A 22,341-nucleotide genomic window follows, 5' to 3' on the forward strand; every position below is an offset into this window, starting at 1 on the left:
AATCAGAGTAGGGATAAGGGCATGATTAAGACCTGTTGGCACTTCGGTTGGATAAATAAATAAACAAACAAATAAGCAAGCTATGTACAGCGCTTACCCCCATCATAATACGCACTGGTAGCCAACCAGGTTAAATATTTTTCATTTGTCAAACATCAGTGCAGTGTGTCTTAACGAAACAAAGATAGTGTCGCCAATGGCAATGCCACTTTCAAAAAACAGCTGTCCCTGTGACAATCACCAGAGCTCATTCGGATAAAGGGCTTTAATAATCACAAGGACTTTTCATAAGCGATGTTGCCTTAGTCGGAGTCGTGCTTTTTACTTTGTTTTTCCTTCAGTATTGCCATGTTTTAATTTAACGGCATGAACATTGTTGACTTATTGATACTAATAGTCGGATTTCTGCTTTGAAAACTACAATGGTATTGTACGGTTTAAATGTTAGAACGGTTCAACCAACGGCAGTAGGCGTTACCTCATAACATCTGACTTCCTCACTTCGCGGTTCAAGGGCAAACAAAAGGTTTAGATGCTTTTTCGGCAAGGAGTTCTGTACGCACAAATGTTCGCTCTCGGGGGCTAACCAAAAGATGTCATAGATTCGTTGGTCGTATTACGTTCCCCTTGGACTAAACGCATCTGTAAGGAACTGGGAGGAGATATTTTTTGGTGGGGACAACGCCCGTTTTAGGAAAAGCACATGAGTGCATGTGATAGTGTGTACCTTACCGGAGAACGATAACAGAAGATCAATACAACTCATTGGAAGCTACACATCTTTTTCCAAAGCGCGCAATGCGTCCAATAAAACGGATAACGACTGGCACTCTGGTTTTTAACTGATCCACGTCTGGATGCCGCTCAGCAATAAGCAAAGAATACACTATTTTTAAAACTAATAAACATCTCGTTCCAGGACAAGTTATTAAGGGATGGTTGGGAATTTTCCTGAGAGAGAATAGTTCGACATGGCGCTAAATTGGGTTTTCCAATCGCTTCATGGAAATTCAAAGTAAACTGAAATATCAGGTTCGCTCTGGATGCAATGCTCTAAAAACTGGACTTTCACATGTAAGTACCTTTTACTCTTTATACAAATTTGTTTAACGGTGAATTTAGTTTTAAACTTTGCCAAGGCGGAGAAAATGAACGTTTTCTTTTCCATCAGACAAGCGCTTGTTATGCGCTTATGATATAAAACACAATAAAGTTTAAAAGAGGTGTCCCTTTGTATCCCATACTCTGAACCCCCTTGATAAAAAGTTTTCATTGGTTTTAAGATTCTAAAATATGTAAGCTGTGATTGGATTTTATACGAAACGAAGACCTGGGTAATAAATTATCCCGGTTTCACGCAAAAAAACACGAGACGCTTTTGGAAAACAAAAAGTAGCACGCGTCTGGATTGGCAATAGTAGGCTATAACTTTGTTAAACCTTAAGGTTAGAAACTTGTAATTTGGAGATCAGACCAATTGCGTAAGCAATGTAAGTGGCAGCACATTTGGTTCATCTTTAAAGCCAAAATAAAACTAATGTTAATTTGTATAAGGGCTTTGCAGCGGCAGGGCTCCTAAACCCCCATATGTTGTTTGGAAATCACGGTGATGCACGCATTCAGGGGATTAGTGCCCACTCGGTAATCGCGTTTAGTGCCACTCCTTTGCTGATTACATTTATTGGAGAAGTGTTATGACGAGAGGGGAAAAACTGTAATTGTGCTTAGCACGACAGATTTGAAAAAAGGTTGAGCAGAAAGAAGTTGGTTACACAACGTTGGCTACACATTTTGCCTTGTAGTTGCGAGCCCCGAGTGTGCATATGTGTGCGTGCGTGCAAGTTTGTTTGCGCGCTCGTATGTGCATGCGTGCGCGTGGCCTAGGTCGATCTGAATGTGTTGTACTCACATAAAGGGAGTCATCAAAAGTAACAACTGTTTAAAACCTGAAATATAAAACGCCTGCTGGCGATACGAAGAACAGGACATCACTTTACACAACAGGTGTCTAGAGTATGCATTACATTTGACTTTGTTTGCTGTTTAAAAACAATGGCCCCTGCGTGGTTAATCTCCCAGTAAGGTATTCTCTGAGGGAACTGACATTTGCAAGTGTAGAATAAACAACACGCGGAAGCGGGAACTGGACGCCGACATTAGTAGGTTTAAATACATTTACCATGAATGGATATAGTCTCCGCTGTTCTCTTGTCCAAGGTGCTGAAAGTCAAGCTGCAACGCGGATGATTTAGTTTAAGTGTTTTTTCGAGTACAGTACACATTCCTGCGAATCAAGCTTGGTTCAGACATAATCAATAATGACGACCAGTATACAACAGGTGAACTTATTGTTCAGCATTTTCAGGGAACATAAATTAAATAAATAAATAAAACGTGTATTTACTTAATATAACGTATGTTCCCAGTAATCTACTGGGGGTCTAATCGGCTATATTATTATTTATACTTTTCTCGGTGTATCATTAAACTATGTTGAAATTTGACAGATTTTAATAGAGAAACCAGTACAGGGCCATTTATATCGACATTTATTTACAACACTAAGTCTATTTCCTTATTTATCTTAATGTCATTTAAAAAATCTTTAATTAGCCTAAATAAAGACATGTTATTAATTAGTTTGTATTTTCTCCAAGAACGAAAAGACAGTGTGGTATAATGCAGGATTTGAATGCTGAAGAATTGCATCTAATATTGTACATGGTCTTGTAGAAAAAGATACTATGTCTAAATCTGAGCAATGTAACAACAGCATCACAGATCAATGATATGCATAAGATGACTGGAACACAGTAGCTTGTATCTTGTTGAATATTTCTTTAATGGTGTGCCTTTAATTTAGTGCATGTCCTTCTATAATCCCTTGTCTAAACACGCACGCACGCACAAACACACACACACAGGTTATTGCTGAATACATGACTGAAGCAGTTGATTTCCTGAATAACATAAAAAGGATTCAAATTAATGGTCATGATAATAGGATGATCACATTCAAAAGGCCCATCAAGGGAAGAGATCAGTCACCACAAAGAAGTCATTTATATTTTGAATAGACGCCATCATCAATACTTTCTGGTCTCAATCTCAGAGTGATTCGTGTTCGGATTTTCTCACTGCTCGGTTCTTGTCATTTGTGTTTAGATTTTCCAGGCCCTGTCCAGAGCTTTTTGTGCAGAGGGCAGCATATATGTGGGGCTAAGTGGAGCCTTTGTGTGGATTCAAGTGATGTACTTTTGAAGGGGTTCTACTAAAGAGCTTGGCAGACTTACGTGTGCTCTGCCTGTGCATGATTAATTATGATTTTCATTTGAATATGACTGCCGAAGCATTGGCTGATGACAGAGTTATCAGGAAGCAAAAAAAAAGTTTTGGCTAAACTCTGCATTTTGTCTTTTTCTGTATCACAAGTACAATATTTGTGATCTGATTTTAAAATGGCACTCTTGTATAAGAGAAACAAGCACTCTGCAGGAAGGGACCTTCCTTCCCGTACTAGTGCTAGTGGTCTGTATTATGATTTGTTGTTGTTTGTAAGAGCCCCAGATTATTTAATCATTCTGGAGAGTACAACTGACATTGCATTGAATATGGCTTACCAAATGAGCCTCACATTACGAAGTATTGGTTACAGCTCACAATATCTCACGGATTTTCCAGGGGTATACAGGAAAATTCAGCCGGGCAATGTGGGTGTTTATTTTCTTTGTTGTCCGATGAGGTCACCAGTATGCTTCACTTTAAATTAAATAGTTTACAGCAATAGAGGCATCATTATAACAGTCAATCGTTTTTGCCAGGGGCATGTAGTTAGTAGAGGTGGCATAATGACAATGTCGAAAATGTAAGGGTTTCGTAACTCAGTTCCTTTCACTGAGGTTCCTAATACTTTTCCCGTGACTGATTTTCAAATGTACGCTGACATACGTACTATATCAATCGCTGAAAGAAAGCGATAAAATACATACTTGCTCATATTAATTCATCCTTATGAAAAAACACCATAACTGTGTCCCAGCAACGACTCATATATTGCATCAAAATGTCTTTATAATAGATGAAGTGAACAGATATAAGAGTATCTGGAGCAGAGTGGCTGTCAAGGGAACTGAAGTAGATTGGATTGTGTGCTGATTCTCAGTCAACGTGAATTGACCTGGCTTTTCATTACATTTTGAAAAGACAGGACACTAGCCTGAATTTAATTGGACTCTCGGCCACACACTAAAGCAGGTCATGACTGCTGCAGACAGGGATGACCTTGAAATCATTATTTGTCACTCATAATTTATTTGTGACACATGCACCTCTGACAGAACTCCTCTTATTTTCCTGTAGGGAAGTTTGAGCTCTGAGTGTCTAGTGCATTTTTCACATAGTGGCTTTTATTTGCTGTGTAATGTCACTGAAGGCATTACAATAATGTTGTACAGTAAGGCCCCTCAAATCTCTGTTCTATTTGTACAGTTTATTCAGTTCTACTGGGACTGTTATGATGGATTTGCTGACTTTCAGTGTAATATTGAAATGCATTTTTACTGCTAAATGAACAAAATGCTGCTGGAGAAAAATATCTATATAGTGCAGTCCGTAAGTATATGGACAGTGACACAATTGTTGTTTTTTTGTTGTTTTGGTTCTATTCTCTTGCACAATGGATTTAAAAAAAACAATGCATATGATATTAAAGTACTTACATCCATATCAGATGATTTGTGTTGTAATTACAGCTCTTTTTGTACGTAGTTCCCCCATTTTAGAGGACCAAAAGTAATTAGACACATCATATCATAATTTTAAATAGAGTCATCATATAGTACTTGGCAGCAAGTCCTTTGCCTTTGATGACTGCTTGAAGTCTGTGATCCGGAGACATCGCCAGGTGCTTGGTTTCTTCCCTGGTGATCCAATGCCAGATACTCCAGCCATTTTCTATTCCTGTTTGCTGCTGGGACTTTTTGCCTTCTGTCTTGTCTTCAGCAAGTTAAACACATATTCAGTTGGATTCAGGATGGGTTATTGACGTTGCTAGTCAAGAATATTCCACTTTTTGGCCCTGAAAAAGTGATTGGTTGCTTTAGCAGTATATGTTGGGAGTCCTTGTCCTGCTGCAAGATGAAGCACTGTCCAATGAGTTTGGAGGCATTTAGTGGGACAGGAGCAGATAAGATGCTTCTGTACACTTCAGAATTCATCCTGCTGCTGCCGTCAGCAGTCACATCATCAATAAAGACAAGTCAGCCAGTTTCGGTGGCACCCATATATGCCCAAGCCATAAGACTACCTCCACCATGATTCACAGAGGTGGTATGCTTTGGATTGTGAGCAGTTCCTTTGTTTCTACACGCTTTCCTCTATCCATCACATAAGACTTTTCCAGAAACCTACTGTTTTTTTGTTTTAAATATTTTTTTACATTTTAACAAACCCTAAGGTAGTCATTCTGTTCTTGAGGCTTACTAGTGGTTTGCATCTTGTGTTAAACCCTCTGAGGTAGAGGTCTGCAACCCAACCCAAGCCTGACAGGACCCAACAAAGTATCTTGTTTCGGGTTTGGATTTATATATATATATATATGTGTGTGTGTGTGTGTGTGTGTGTGATTTGAGTTGTTTTTCTTAATGTAGGCTATGAAAGCATGAAAGCTCGTAAAACACACTCCTTTTTTGTGTTATAATAATAATAATAATACATTTCTGTCTCAGCTGTCTCTAACACAGGAATGATGTGGATGGAAGGTGTAACTCTTTAAATTCTGTGACAGTGCCTGTCCGCCTGCTGGAGTTTTTTTGCTCTTTGCCTTTTGCCCACAATGATCTCCACTCCCTCAGACTACAAGCCTTGTTAAATGCTGAAGTAGGCTTAAGTTCAGTGGGGAAATGTTATGACATTTGCCCCTGGTACTGAAATTGACAAATGAAGGGTGACCTTGATGTCCATCCACTTAGCCTGCAAAGCCCCCAAATGTCCAGGGATTTGTCCTAGGTCTAAGTTTAGTTATGCGCCGATTTGATCACAACATGGCCGAACACTTTAAAGCGAGCAGCAGACATTAGCGAATGGCCACATGCTAATCCCAACTTTGAATATTGCCCTCTGGGAACATCAGCACTGATGTCAGTCTCACTTCGGCATTATTGATTATGTGAACACAGCCATCAGTTCTTTACACCACTCTCCTGACAAAGCCACCAGGAATTGTGGGATAAAAAGGAAAGAGAAAAGTTAACAGAAAAAAATAAAATAAAATTTTGGGCCACCATTTATTTTCTATTAATTTCAATGTTTTCTTGAAAGCACCGTTTTGACAGTTGTAATAAACACTCACATTGGTTGCTAGGGTGTCCGTTTGTGCTCCAACACTGCGTCAATTTGCCATATGAAATATGACAGTTATTTTTACAGCCTTATCCCCAAGTGTACTTGGATTTAAATGGCAAATGGAAAATCTCTGAAGTTTCATGATAAATCAAAAGTATAACTGAAGACAACACAGAATGAGGAGGGGAGAATAAAACCACCCGTAAACAACAAATCCTGCTGCGGTTGTTGTTTTGAAAAGGGTAAGATTCTGGGACACAGCTGAAGTAACAGCAGCAGCAATCACATTCCACCTGTTTCATTTCAGGCACACGATCCCTCTGTTATTCAATGCATACCAAGGACAACCTTCATTAACTGGCTAAAGATTAGTGATTTTACAACTAGGGAGTTTTTGATTAAATATTTTCCCACATTGCTACGTGGAAGCAGCTCTTTAACATCCATATAGTTAATGCTTTGGAGAGGTTCGGTACATGTTGGTGTTGAGAGCATGGCACACGGATTGTGAAATAGCCATATTCAACTAAGCAAAAATCCTCAAAAGATTTCAGTCCAGCCTGGGTTCATATATTAAGGCCCTTTGAGTTATGTTCCAGAGACGTGCAGAGTTTTAATCCATAATGCTATAAAACTAGTAACACCCTCTGTAAAATGTGTCCACTGCCTGCAGACGTTATTGGAGAACATAATGAAATGAAAAGTAAATGGCTAGTTGGACACACAACCAAATCCTGGCAAAGGAAATTCCATAGATTGCTCAGATCTTAATTAATTGTCTTGTTCATAAAGGTTAAAAGTGAAGAAAAAACAGGTCTGAGTGAATTAAGAAATAAATTGGTTCTACACAAGAGCAAAACCTTAATTAGCTCTCAAGGTTTAATGTTCATCTATTTGCATTGATAAGTATGCTCTTTTGGGACTGCAATATTATCCAATCTCTCTATTATGGATTATGTAACACGTACATTAAAACCTGGAAGCTCATAATAAACAAGGCGGCTTTAGAAATCCATGTATGATACTCAGCTGAAGGTGTTTTCAAATAGCTCATATACAACCTGTTTCAAATTCTGGTATTACCATATGCCATGCACAGTTAGAAAAAGTTAATGAAGGCAATCAAGGCAATGCCTGTCTGAGAAATCTGTTGTTCTGCCATACAGGGTTACTATTGCTGGAATATGAATATTGTAATTAAAAGGTCCCAAATGATGTAGTAGTCTGACCACTTAAAGGATGCATGTCCCTCATTGCGTAAAGGAAAGCTGCGGACAACTTTTAATGATTTGCTGTTTGTGTATTTCAGAAGTGTCCAGTTTTATCTGAAAAGAGGTGATGTGGGTACAGGTTTTTGTATTTGCAGAGCACTGTGACACCTGATTCAATTTTTCAAATGTCTTGGGTGAAGACCATGACTGGTTTATTAGTTGAATAAGATCAGGTGTCGTAGTACAAAAAACAAAAAATGAATAAAATAAAGGGCAACCCATGTTGGCTCCTTTTGGATTAGATTGGACACCCCTGGTGTATTTGTTTTAAGAGAATTATCAAATCATTTCACTGGATTACACATGATAAGGCCAAAACTTTTGGCAAAACAAAGTACTTCTGATTGCATGTACTGTGTCTGTTGAATGAAACCAATACATTTACTTTAATGTATCAGTATTGATTAATTTAATGCTTTGAGGCTAATCATGTCTTTGAACTGTGCTGTATGAATTACAATAACTAGAAACACAGTAAAACGTAGGCTCTAAAATAGCTTCATTACATTCAATTTCAATTATGTGTTTTAATTCCAGTAACAATGTACTAATGACTACATTCAATGCAAAATGTAGGCTAATTGTATACTTATAAATACATTCTAGCACTCACTTGCACATTGTATAGATGCCACAGCTCATTGCCTGAAAAAATGCTTAGTGCTGAATCGGCAACAACATGACTTTCCACAGCTATATAATTAATGCAGAATTTGAACCACAAGCGGGTCAGAAGTCTAGAAAGTGTTACAGCTGCTTTGTGCTGATCTATTGCAAGTACTTGTGAGTTTTGTCCCTAAAGTAACATTGTATCTCCTACATTTGTTCTAGACCAGGGGTGTCAAACTGATTCCCAAGGGGGCCGCAGTGACTGCGGGTTTTTGTGGTTTCCTTTCAATCAGCTGCTAATTAAAACCTTGAGAACAAAGTGTGTGGATTCCTTAGCCAATCAATCAATGACTTAAATGAGCCACTGGTGCTCAGAACACCCAGATAACCAGCAGACACTGTGGCCCTCCAGGGCTGGAGTTTGACATCTGTGTTCTAGATGATCTCTCTGGTGCTTTAAAACTTGAAATATGTGACCCTTTGAAAACATCTTGGAGATATGGGGGTTAGAAAAGCTAAAAAGTGCTCCGAAATGGCAAAATGTTTGCATTTCCTTTTTCAGGAAATTCAAGTGAACTGTATAGCACTCAAGCTGCAGTTTGCCACCTGCATTACCTGTTCAAGAACAAGTTTGCTAAAGTTACATCCCATAACTGCACACAAACAAGGTCACAGAATGTGCTGGTACTAGAGTATGTTGCTGTATACAGTGCCCCCATGACTGCATTGCACTCTGCACCTATGGACCTTAATGATATGTTTACAATGATAAGATGATAATGATTAGATGTATTCTGGTTTGGATATAAAACAACAGTGTATTTGAATGATTTGCAAGGCAGTGACTCATACATTCCTAAGAATATACAGCAGGTCAAAAGTGTTACCAAGGGTTTATAGCTAGTTGTTAACTCCCATTTGTATTGCACATATTGGCCAGTCTCCGGCTAATCAATGCAAAACTACATGAATAATTTCTTTAAAAATCAGTTTCACAAACTGCTTTACCAATGTGGTAAATATGTGTTTAAAAAGCTGACTTTTTAAAAGCTGATTAGATTAGCTGACTTGTTTACAGGTTTTTACAAATGACCTCCACATAGTCATTGACATACCAAGGATAGCTCTGAATATCTATCATACTGATTTATTAATTTTAATCATTTTTACGGAGGGTGTGAATATTACATGTACCTGACTACCCATCAATACCAGCAAATATGAAATATCCATCTGTTCTGTGTCAAAGTAAGTGTGTATATCTGTCTTCTCCTAGATTGTGTATTGTAAACAAGTCATATTTCAAAATGTAATCGAGCTGGCACATGTCTCATCACAGCTGATCGGTTGTTTTATTGGGAAAAAAATGTACCAATGCACAACCCTAACTGGATGAGGTTAAACATATGATGCCATTTTGATTTTGATAAACACTACAATTGATTTTTATTTTATTTTTATCTGAAAATACTATTTAGATTTTACTAAGAATGTCATACATTTATTTGGCAACTCTTTTTGTTTTTGTTTACATATAGGATGCTACCGTGGAGCAAAATGGACATGATTAATAATTAAAGTAACATCGTGCTCTATTTAACCCCACTCTTCACTATTCATATCAGTTACGTCCAGTTTAGCAACTGGTTAAATAAATGCTCACTCCCAGTAGGCTCATAACTCAGTTGTAATTTACTCCTGTAATTAAATATATTGCTGAAGCCAGGCATGGGTAAATAGAATAAAATATTTTATGAGTTTGAGACCTGTGAAACATTTAGGCTTAATGTTCTGTAAAATGAAACTGTTATGCAATGAAGCATGTCTGGAATTAACTAAACACAGCAAAAGCCCAGGATTCATTGCAGTGCTCATGCAAATATAACCTTTTGCCAAGCTATATGTATCTGTTTTAATATAAATAACAGTTTAGCTGCGTAACTGCATCTCTTTACACATGCTGGCCTGCTCAGCCACTCATATAGAAAGCAGAAGTAGTTATGTATTGTTAATTTGGATAAATCTGCAACTATCAATTCCGTTTTCTGTCTGCTTTGTTTCACATTTTAGATCTTAGTCCTTCTGCTCTTACATATCCACATTCAATTACATATACATTTCATCAGAAAGATTGAGGAACAAAAAATGACAAGGACTGAAACCATCAATAGGGGTGAATCACATCTCCATGAAGATTCATCAAAATTAATCTGTGTTGGTTGTGTGACATGGCCTTGTGATCAAATTAAACAGTGAAGACGTGGGCTCTGTTCAAATTCAGGCATTTTGGGCTTATTGTGTATAGAAAATTGACAGCCTTTAGAAACTGGAGACTCAGAGATATTTTCTTCTGCCAGGATGGCTATTTTGTCTGTATATCTTGGTTTTTTCCATTAATATTCACCTTGATGCAGCTGTAATGTAAACTTCCAGCAAAATATTTTTTGAAATGTAGATATGTTTCATTTCATCCATCCATCCATCCATCCATCTATCTATCCATCCATTATCTATACCCGCCTATTCCTGTTCAGGGCCTCAGGAGGTGCTGGAGCCCATCCCAGCATGCATTAGGCGAGAGGCAGAAACACACCTGGACTGTTCGCCTGTCCATCGCACACACACTCACCATTTACTCACACACTCTTACAGTATGGCCAATTTAGACTCTCCAGTTAGCATGTCTTTGGACTGTGGGAGGAAAACTATGCGGACACAGGGAGAACTCCACACAGAAAAGTTCCAGCCGAGGTTCTTCCTGTGAGGCAACAGTGCTACCCACTGCACCACCATGCCACCCTATTTTATTTCAAATGTAAAAATAGAGAAACAAATGAAACAGTGAGTAAACAAATGTAAAAGCAGAAAAGCTTCCAGCTGGTACATGATATTACTTTTTTTTTCCAATGCAAGATATAAAGCATTGGGTAGGAATGCATATTTCTATGAATTAACCAGATGCGAGACAGCATTAGGATACCAGCAAAGCCTATTGTAAGCTTCTCACATTAATTACATTTTTCAGAATAATCCCTGCCATGTTTTTCAAGGGTCAATGACAGGTATGCTTTAAAGTCAACTTATTGCCCAATTTATTTATATCTTTCCATGTAAGCTCTGAATATGACTTTCAGCACGTTGCCCTTTTTTTTTTCCTTGAAGATAAGCATTGATAAAATTGAGGCACTTTATCAGCAACCAGGATGTCTATAAATATGAACCTTTTATAAGTTAAGGTGTTAGGCAGTAGTTGAAAATCGCACGCTCATTCACTTGTTCACATGCATGCTACTGCATTGCTTATCTGCTGGAGCTAGTGACTCACCATCTAGAGAACATGTCTTGCATTTCTCGACTATTCATTGAGAGCCTATCAGTCTGTGTTTCAATTGTTCTCTTTTCTCACATGACCAAAGTTCTTATTTTAGAACCTGAAAACAACTCTAGCGCTCTTATGCTCTACTTTGTGAGTGACTTGGAGGTCAGACACATCCCAATATGGTAGCTGGAAAGGCACATGAAGTGTTCTCTGTGATAATTTCATAAATTGCAGCACTAAAGGTAGTGATCGAACAATGTGACACCGGGAGAGGCCGGCTTGGAGAAAAGAACAGAAAGTCCTGCACAGTCAATGCAAAGAACCGTGCAGATCCCAGGGGAAATGTGGTGGAGAAAAGTGGCATAGCACCCACAAGTGATTCATTATTTTGCAAGTGAATAACAAGCAAACTCATTATTAGAACACAGGATTTAGCCACATATGCTGAAATGCTTACACAGTAGTTCTTTGCCACCTGAAGGGAGGAAGATGAATCCATGTTTTGGTAAGGGCTTGAGTCTGTGGGATTCAGGGGATAATTTATTGTGCAACAAACCGAAACCATTGTAACTTACCATTGCAATTTACCGATCAATTTAAAATGGTGCTAAATTGATTTATGGGCATTATATAGTAGTACAAAAGCAATACAAGGAATTACAGAACTACACTGTATTACTTGACTAGAGCCAACACTTCCTTTTGAATGTCAACCTTTAAATTTTATTTCCAGGGTAGTGTCAATTTTCAGGTGTAAGGCTGCTGAAACTCGCTGGGTTAGATGCAGGTAATATGTGAGTGTGTTGAGAATTCGAAATAAGGGGAACAAAATGCCGTACAGCCATGCTTGTGTAACTGCTTGTCTATCTTAGAACTGGGTCAGGTGCAATTAGTCAACTTTCAACATATCAACTTTATGTACGTCGCTTTGGATAAAAGCGTCTGCTAAATGAATGTAATGTAATGTAATGTAATGAAAAGCCAGTGATGGAGATGAAGCCTGCACTTTTTGTCTTAACTTGGCTATGAGTTGGCCCCATCCTCACCTGTTGAAATGGCTTACTTAGTCAAGTCGGTGACAGTGAGTTTTGTTCTTATATAAATATACTTTTAAAAAATATGCAATACATATTGATGTCTATAAAATGTTTAAATTCCAATGATGGACCAACTTGGTACATTCATATATTGCACTGGTGCGGTACAATATAAACATTATTCGGTTCATTAAATACTTTATACAATAAAATGCTTAAGTGCATCTCAGATGTAAATTTGTGTGCAAAATAAAGTTTCCCTTGAAACATTCTAGTTTGCTCTTTCTAGTGCTTAGTTGAGGCTTGTCCTTTAGAGGGAAGGTAGTGTGTAAGTTTTAAGAGTGTTGTATGAAGTATTGAAGTATTGATGTTATTGTTAAACATGTAAAAAGGTTGTTGCTGTTATGTGAGTATAGGCAGAAGTGATCTGTTGGATTTTGATTCATGGAGGTGTCATTGCAGACAGTGGTGATTACAGATTGCAACAACTTAATGTAACATAATGTAACAGAGTAGAGAAATATCCTGGAGTAAGGATAGTGCTGTATTTTAAAAAGAACAATAAGAAATATTAAAGTAATGTGTGCATTCACTGAAACATGATAGCTGGTGGCAGAAATGTATATCTCCAAAATGAATTTCTGGCTATGCCTCAGGCTTGTTGTGTATATATATATATATATATATATATATATAACATTAACAGCTCATTTGGTATATAAAGCCTACATGGAAAAAAAGGTACATCTGTGCATTCTATTTTGTATGAATCTTCAGTCATAATTCGCAATCCACATGCAGAACAAGTTATTGAAACATGCTCATTCTATTGACTACTCTTTAAAATATTTGTAAAGAAATAAGTTCAATTATTTACATCATTGCATTCAAACCTTGCATGCAAGCAGTGTATTCCTTCATACTGCAACATGGTGTTCCACATTTCACTCTGACCAACCTGTTCTGCTGACAGAATGAAATGAAGGAAATGTATTTACTTTCATTATGCTCCTTGGCAGACTTACTTCATCTTTCATTTTCTGATTGACAGTGATCATCAAACATTATTATATAGACAAGGTAGAGGTGATTTATCTTCATCCAAAACACACTTTTTATTGGGAATCCATGTTTGAGCCTGGAATGCTCGTGGGATTTGAAACACTGATTTCCAAGCAGTGAAGCAGTGAAGCAGCTTGAAGCGTACCACCTGGACAGGGTGACATCCCATGCCAGTTACCCCAATTAATCTTCCTAATTCTTATTGAAGGAAGAGCCACTTGGTTGTGTACTGTTGAGTTGCTACAAAGATGGCGATTTAAGGACACAATTTTCAGGCAGAAAAGTGGCGAATTTCAGCTTACAAATGCTGTCTTTATGTTGGGCAAAATGCTCATACAAATATATTTGTTTTATTAGTTTTGGTATTCACCTTTTAAGCTTGAACAGTGACTACATTGTCCAGGCCTTATGCATGCAGAAATTATCAAAGATCTCTGTACTTCATTCATTTCATTTCATAACTTTGACATTATTCCTTTTATGTATTCAGTATATGTGAAGGGACTGCCAAGATTTAGCATAGCACCACTGTGCAAGAAGATATTGATTTTCTGTGCCACAGTAAATGGTAGACTAATGCCAAAAAGATGTTCAGTCAAATAGCAAAACAAAATCAGGATCAAATTGATTTGGTGCATAAACAGACATAAGACATTCTGCCATCTGGGCTGCCAAATTTCTCCATGACTGATATTGATTGGAAATGCTATAGGACAACGAGGCCACCACAAGTTTTCATGTCAGTAGTAGCAGATGAGAAGAAAGGAGAAAAAAGAAGATTTCTATGTAACACACGTGCATAATGTACTAAGTCTGCATCAATGAATCGATTAAAAGATACGTATACATCAGGAATAGCTTAGGTAAAGATAAGAAAATAACATAAGGAAAAGGAAATTAGATTGTACCATTATGCTATTCTACGTTGAAGCAGCTTCTATATTAGTTATTCTGTACCCCTGGGATTTCATAACCGAATCTCTGATTAAGTATGCCATGTATTCAGCCTGTATGGTTCATTTGTAAATTGATAGGCGCTTAGAAGGGATTATTGCATTTCATGACAGGAGAAAGCATGGAGGAGGGTGTGCACTGTTTAAGGCCAGCGATATGTAATGGAGATCTTCACCCTTTAAGAGCCAATCTGTGTGAATACAGTCCACCGTAACACTCATTTGACTTTCTCGCATACTGACAGATGCTCGTACTGTTCAGGAGCTAGCTACAGTAAATGTCATATTCACAAACGCAGCATTATATTGCCTTCTGAAACTTTTAACTTTAGGAGGTGTAATTGATGGTGTGGGAATGGAGAAATCAGCATGGGCTTTGGGTAAAAGTCAGCTAGACATTTCCTGGCCTTAGCAACTGCAGGGAGTGTTTTTGCTTGCATGGCAATCTGTGTTTAACACTGGCTGGGATCTAATAATATCGGAGTTTGCCTTGCACACTGTGAGCGCTCCAGATACCAGATGAATGGTGTTTGCTGGCTTTCGCCTGCCGTGTGCTAGAGTGGCTGAAACAACACTGCTAAAACACACAGGTCAATGCTAGCCGCTGCTTGATAATCTTTTGACAGAGGACCGCAGTTGCCCTACTTTGAAAGTGACAGCTGAATAACAGAGGGCTGACACAGGCGAGAAAGAACTTGCGGCATGTGAGGCCATGTGCGGGCTAGAATTGACCCCCCCCCCCGACGGTTTATCAAGAAAGAAAAAAAAAACTCAGGTACAACAGCCTATTCTTAAAGACTACGCTGTGAGTTTTGTATGAAAGAGAATTGATCCTATCTCCATGGGGCGGTAACCTAGGTAACAAACTATCGCGCAAAACATTCTGATGTTTTGAAGCAAAATCTCCATCTTAATGAAATTGTCTTTGTGAGAATGTCATGTTGGTCGTGTAGCCGTGATAGTGTGCATTCGCACTGAGCTCTGCTGTAGCTGAATCAGTGTGTTGATGGCATCTGGCAGCTGAAGACAGCTCCACGATGTTCTCTCTGCCTCAGACCTGCAGCTAAATTCAAAGCCTTCTGAACAAATGAGCCTGCGTACTGCTCTGAGCATTGATGAGGTTCATGTCATATTGTAGAATGGCCAGGGGTATAGGGTTAGTTCTGATGTTCTTAGGGCTTTTAAATAATATTAATTTACAAGATTGACATCTGATCCCTGTTAACTTGCTTGATGCTTAATTAGGAATTTTGCCAAATTAAGCTACTTTTTCACACTCTTTTATTATTTTACTTATTGGTAATTGTTTATAAAAGTGTTTTGGTAATGTACCTGTGCCAATATCATCAAAAGTAGGTGCAATAATTTTGAATGATGACATGTCAACTAAATAATGTTAATAGCAGTTCACATGAGGTAAATCACATGTTCTTTGTTCTTTTATGTGTTTGCACTTCATCTCAGAAAATAAATGACCTGACAAATTTAGTCTGCTGATGTAGGGAAACTGCAGCACTTGCTGAAAACACAAAAAAGTTTTTTTTTTCTGTCCAAAAAATGGCTTACAGAGTGTGGATTCCAGGTGTAACTAAATAGGACAGTGACTTTTTCCAGCTGTAACAAAATAGGACAGTGTATTATTTAAGAAGACCCATAGGGCAAACAGTCGTTTAAAGCACAGAAATGCAAATTAATACCAAAAGGCCTTTTCAAGAAATGTGTATCTGTACCAACAGAATACAGCTGATTGTGTTGGTAAGCACTTTTTGGCAAACTTTTTAATGCTAATATTTTAATAAATATAAATTTTAATGCTCAGCCTGAAAAGGTTGATTGATTTTAGAGGACCAAAGTGAAGTGATATTGCAACAAATGAAATGTATTATTACATAAATGATATGAGATATATAAATTCAATGAAACAAACCCTTTCCCAACCCAGCCAGTGCACCAGTAGTCTCAGTTGGGTCTGTTTCAGGTAATACATAGCTAGAGGGTATTAAATAATCGACACAATCAGACAATAAATTTAAATATTAGTACTGCCTTTGCAATTCACTGATTGTTCGAGACTGCAGGTCCGAGGTGTAGTCTGTATCTCCGTGGAGGACTCAGATATGTTATGTTATGTTGTGAAATGTAGTTTGGGCTAGAAGAGGTGGGAGATAATTGCCACAAAGGGGGAGGGGAGCGAGGAGGATGGGTGGAGGGTGGTATATTCCTTTTTTACACTTTAATTGCTGTAATTGTAATTATGTTTGTATTCCCTTTCTTAAGGAAATAAAAAAATAATGAATAAAAAAACAGGATGTGTGTAGGACAAATGTCAGATAAATGCTAAGTGCAAAAGTAGTTTCTTTTATGGTGTTAACTGACAATGTTGCACAAGTGATTGCCCACAATGTTAGAAATGTGTCCTTCGGTCATGAGTCTCTCTTACTGCACCCAGCAGGTTAACCCAAATGCCATTATGGCCTTCAGGGACTGAATTTGATCTGGGTATCCCTTTGGGAAATCAGCAGTAAACAGTTTATACCTTGTATGCAAGTGCATTATAACCTAAAAGATCCTAGAAGCATGTTATTACTTTTTTCTATCAGAATGAATCAAGTAAGTTTCATAATTTCAATGAATTTCAGAATTTCAATGAATTTCATGACATTCCTTTCAGTATTAAGAATTTGTCTGCCACGCCTTTCTTCATTTAATGTAATGAAAGGTAGGTTTCATTTCTCAACAAAAACAAGAAAAAAAATGAATGATTGATCTTCTGCACCTTAATAGTTTCACAGGTATTAGAAGATTGTTGCATATTTGTATGCCTAACTTGTGAAGTTGTCGTTAGACTGAACATGATTAAAACAAGGAAACGGGAAAACACAACCTTTCAACCTTATAGATATGGCCCTGTCTGTTCATGTGCTGTGTGACGTGAATAGCAAGTGTTCACAGGCGGCCCTGTCTGTCGATGCGTTTGCCCGAGTTACACATGGACATGCTGCCCCATCACCTGGATGGCTTGTCACTTCCGCTGGTGTGGGAACTGTGGTAGACTAGAGACTGGCTCCCCTTCACAGTATTAGAGACAGTGGAGTCAGCCTGCAGGGGAGTGACATTTGCCAGCACATTTAACACATTAATTCAGAAGAGATGCAACTGCCTGCTGCAATAATTTATTATGTACACGCTAAACTGTTCTGCTTGAGCCTCGAAGAAATAAAAATAATGAAGATGAGAAGATCGTTCTTATTTTGTTGTATTGTGCGTTTAATCCTCCTATTTTCAGATAGAAAATCACTTCTATGTACGTTCATGATAAAACACGTAAATTTTTTTGTCTAACCTGACACATTAACACATTTGGTGCTTACCCCCGTCCTGTGATTGCTTTATGGACTAACCAATCATGAAAATGGCAGACGTTCAATTCTATAGCGAGTCAATCAATCAATGAAGAGGTTTACAAGGTCTTTTTTCCTTCTTCAAGACATCTAACCAGGAGTGTTTTGTTCTCCTGCTCACAGAGGAATTCTATCTGCATTTCATTGAAAGAAGCAGTAATCAAATGTGTGAAGTTGGTGATTTTCTGTGAATGCTAAGCTTTTAATCAATTAGCAAGCTGAAGGGGGGCTTGCTAAAATTGAGTGTCCTCTGTGATAAAGGGATCGCGTTCAATCAATCAGGCTGCCTAAACTGATGTGTTCATCATCATCAGCTATTGATTATGGGGGGAGACCTTGGATTGCATTAAGTATGGTTCTTATTCAACCATACCCCCCACCGCCCCCCTCCCGCTTCACAAGACTGAATGCTCCCTGCTGCATTCCTCTCAAGTCTCACATTCCCTGTGGTTAATTAATTTCAATGACTGCAGAAAATATTTTCAGTACTTACTGATTATTTCCCTGTCTGCTGATGACAGATTATTCATCACTGCACTGCAACTGTACTCAGATTGAACTCTGGGTAATCAACTCTTTCAATTTGCTTCACGATGGACATTCTCAGGTCTGTTGGGAAAAAAGCTTGTCACATATGGCAACTGACACGTGAATGTCTTTGCCTGAAGCAGCTTGTGTATTTTGATCGTTCGTGTTTGATTATTCTAATTGTACTGGCAATTGTTTTGCTATTGTCATGTTATGATGATTATTGAAATAGTTTTGGCACCCTTTGGTTTTTGGCAGTGTTCAGAGTTGTAAGGTAACAATGCGGAGTTTCTTTTTTTTTGTTTGCTAAATCAATTATGACAACCATTTTATCTTATAGAACCCTGTTTGTGCAGAGAAATTAAAATCTCTTGAACTAGTTGCAATATATGTTGTTGCATATAAACAACAAAAGTAAACAATAATAATAATAGTTTAAATATACATATTTCCTATGCAAATGAATTAATAGGTGAAAGGGCTAAAATTCCCAATCTGTGGCAAGATTTCACTTTGTGAGTTTTGAAAAGGAATGACAGGTTGCATCAGAGACACGTGAATGAACAGAAAAGCTGAGAGGAGGCTTTAACACATTAACTGTAAACCAAACCCACAGGAGTGAAAGGAGGAAAGGTTGTAGCTTCTTTATTTTTCACAAATTACATGCCACCTTCTTCCAGCTCATCCAACCTGGGAGACACATAATCTGCACATATTGTATGGCTTGCAGGTTGTATCAGGAGGCAAAATAAGATACAGATTTAACCCTTTCTACAACATCTAGACTGATGTGAAAAGCCCGGTCTCCTTCATAGCCAAAAACCTGCTCACCCTGTCTTTGATCTCAGTGATCTGGACCTGGTGGTTGCACATGGTAACACTCACAGCACGTCCTGTTGACGCAGGGCGTGTGAGGGGGTGGGGTGTGGTATCGACATAGTATATCACATGACAGTTTTATCGACATTGTATCATCATATTATCGACATTGCCCAGCCTAGAAAGCATACACACTGGCTCTCTTGAAACAGAAGTTCCCATTCCTAGACAAAGGTTTATGTCAAAAATAAATATTTTTGATTGTTACCCTGAAGGCTATGGTGTTTCCAGAGATTAATGAGGACATGGGCTACAAGTTTATCTTATGTAGAGTGCATAGGCGCTGGAACCAAGCAACTTTTAGATTATGTAGACTCACTATGTTTTATAATCAGTGAATTGGTTAATCTGCTGATATTACACATTGAGCAATACTTGATTCTGATTTGTCAGTTTAAGCATTCTGCAGTCAGTTACAGTATTTCTGAAAAGTTGGCTGCTGTTTTGAGTAAGGCTGTTGTTGTTATAACATCTGGATGCTTCATTGCATAAAAATGACTTTTAATGAGGAGCCAATGTGGAGTCAAAGCGAAATCTTCTAATCAGCTTTCACTATCATTATGTATTAACCTGTCATTGACTACTAGTTTGATAAATGTGGCCTATAAAGAATACAAAAACACAAGTGCGTGCTCTTTTTTTTGTTGTTGTAACAGCAAATTTGATTGGCCTAGATTCCATCCTGCTCTCAGTTTCCCTTTCACTGGTATAGCCATCTCTGAATCTAGCTAACGGTAATAAAACAACAAAAGCTAAACAGAGTACTTTGTCCAGATTTCTTAAGCGTGCTCACACGGTGGGTGAAGATGAGGATTCAGCCTCTGCTACAGCTACCTCTACTGCTGCTCACAGACCCTGAAGCCAGCAAGTCAATGGCAAGCGGGCAGGCAGGCTAGCTAACGAGACAGCTAACATTAGTGAGGCTACATGCGCAGCACTTTACCTTGAAACTGCTAGTTGTACCCCTAATTTGGTGGATATGAAAGTTAGCAACCCTGTTGAGTTGCAAACCCAATCCAGACATTGTATTTGACCAGCCACCACCTCTAAAAATCAACAGGTGGTATGATAGCTAACTTGGTTTCAGTGGCTGGCATACTGCACACCCAGGGACGCCGTTCTTTGTGAAAAAAATGCTGCTAATTTCCCTACGGTTGATGTAGAGGATTGATTAATAAAAACTGGCTATGGAGATGAAATATAGTTTACGGTATTGTCTGAAATTTGAGGCTAACAACAAGCACACACACAGCAATGAACTCATTGGAGTTGGACACAATTTCTCTCCTAAATACAATGATGTGATTTATGGGGGGTGGGGGTTACAACCCCCCAAATATTACAAAACAGGTCAAATAACCCCCCAATAATTTTGCACGATGATGAGAAAAATATTTTCATATAATAACGTTGGGGATTTCATCATGTGATTGGGATATACTGATCAGTAAGGCTGGGTGTTTGTCACAGAAGTTGCAGGTGCAACGGATTCCATGACTTTTCCACGATTTACTCCTTTTTTAGTGCTTTTCGTGATTTCTCGGCAGTTTTGAATTATAACTTTTAAACTTGTTAAACAATGTTATGTTAAACTAAAGTAAAAAAAAGCATGCCCTCTCTTTCTGTGATGGGCCAAATTAACCTGTTAAATGCACCAGACTGTCAGGGTACCCTGTTTCACTCGTTCGACTGATCCTAGCACCCGGTAACTGCCTGTTGATTTATTGTTTAAAACTTGTTACTGTAGCTACAGTTGAACATGCTATTTCAGTCATTTTCTACTGCTGCTCATTGGGTTCTGTTAATTAATTGAATAAATTAACACTTTTTAAAATATTTTTTTTTATTTTTAACTGTGATTTCTTGTGCTTTTTCAGTTTTCCATGATTTTCATCAACTTTGCCGTGACTGCTTTGCGAGTAATTTGTAGTATTGCCCCCCTACAGACTACAGCCAATTATAAATAAAGCTATTACACACCTGTAGATTCAGACTAATTCAGACTCTGTATTGTTCTGTATTGTATTGCTCTGTGGGGGGTATCGTGGTTGTTCTTTCAGTTTCGTCAGCTTTAACACAATAATAATAATAATAATAATAATAATAATAATAGTAATAATAGTCTGTCTAAGAGAGCACATTTGGTTGATTTTAAAATCACGGTCATTTAATTCCTTGTACATTAGAGCAGAGGTAAATGCAATATACAGTAGGATGACATCTGGAACAAGAATACATAAAAATCTGTAAAAGTCATTTCAGTCTGAAATTTTGTGATCTGGCCTAGAAGTTGTATCCCCTTCAGTAAGAACAATAATAACATTGGACAGTGCTCTCAATGAACAAAACTATTGAGGTTTGTAGGGAGGAGATACACTTCATGAGGAAATAAGCTGTCCTCAGGCAACCTCCATGCACAAAAACACATCTTATGCAGGCTCTTTTGTCAGAGATGTTTTAGAGGCCTCCATTCATGTGCTCAAATGCTGAAAAGGAAGCTGTGTAATGATTTTGAGCCCCATTTAATCTGTCCAACGCTCACCTTGGCCTGTTCAATATACTACAGTATGACATTATTTTTGGAGAGACAGCAGTCCACTAAATGGCCATTTGTTATCCTTGAGAAGTTAGCTTGTGCATTCAAGATGATGGATACACTGTATGCCATTTGCAGCCCTGTAGTTTTTGTTTCTTAAGACCATGATGTAATTTCTGTTCATAACTTGTCATATTAAGACTACTGGCCAGATAATTGTCAAGGGGTTTAAACTAGAATATTGTGTATATAAATTTATACATTTTTGTAGTTTAGTATTTTTGTTTCACTTGCCTGTGTTGGAAACCTCCAGTCTAAGTGGGCTAGCTTTAATTTTGGGAAAGTGTCCACCTTTGACGAGTATATTGGTTATTTATTTTTGGCTAGGGGTGACACTAACAAAT

The 22,341-nt window shown here is 38.0% G+C and overlaps 1 protein-coding gene across 1 annotated transcript in view; it reads left to right on the forward strand.

Moving 5' to 3' along the window:
* Positions 1-201: 201 nt before the first annotated feature.
* scn5lab (sodium channel, voltage gated, type V-like, alpha b) overlaps positions 202-22,341 on the forward strand; it is a 129,088-nt gene continuing 106,948 nt past the window's right edge. Inside the window, exon 1 of the mRNA XM_064331080.1 lies at positions 202-1,074. The gene's annotated coding sequence lies outside the window, so the exon portion shown is untranslated. The remainder of the gene's footprint in view (positions 1,075-22,341) is intronic.

The sequence above is a fragment of the Anguilla rostrata genome, chromosome 4 (assembly GCF_018555375.3).
Source record: "Anguilla rostrata isolate EN2019 chromosome 4, ASM1855537v3, whole genome shotgun sequence".
NCBI classification, from domain to species: Eukaryota; Metazoa; Chordata; class Actinopteri; order Anguilliformes; family Anguillidae; genus Anguilla; species Anguilla rostrata.